The sequence below is a fragment of the Macadamia integrifolia genome, chromosome 14 (assembly GCF_013358625.1).
Source record: "Macadamia integrifolia cultivar HAES 741 chromosome 14, SCU_Mint_v3, whole genome shotgun sequence".
Classification (NCBI taxonomy): Eukaryota; Viridiplantae; Streptophyta; class Magnoliopsida; order Proteales; family Proteaceae; genus Macadamia; species Macadamia integrifolia.
Window position 1 is genome coordinate 1,642,305 of NC_056570.1, and position 396 is coordinate 1,642,700.

Below are 396 nucleotides of genomic sequence, written 5' to 3' on the forward strand. Positions count from 1 at the left end.
TTTTTTTTTTTTTTTTTTTAAATATATCTCAAATAATGGACCCTTCTCACTTTCTTCCTCAATGCTGTTCTTCCTTTTCTTGTGTTGCTCAAATTATTAGGTAGAGAGAACCAACTAGCATAAGAAGAAATATCCTTTGTTCAAGACAATTGATGTGGGACTACTACCAACAATGCGGGAATGGATAGCCATAAGAGCAACATAGGGTTTGGTAATGGAGCACTCTTGATGATAAGCCACAAGAAGCCAACCAGTATCTGAAGAAACATCCAACGTTACATTCCATGCAATTAATGTGAAACTACTTCCAACAACATGGAAAAGTTTCATTTGGTTGCAAGGGGAATTAAATTGAAGGGAAGTGGAATTTTTAAACCTAATAAAAAAACTTTTGTA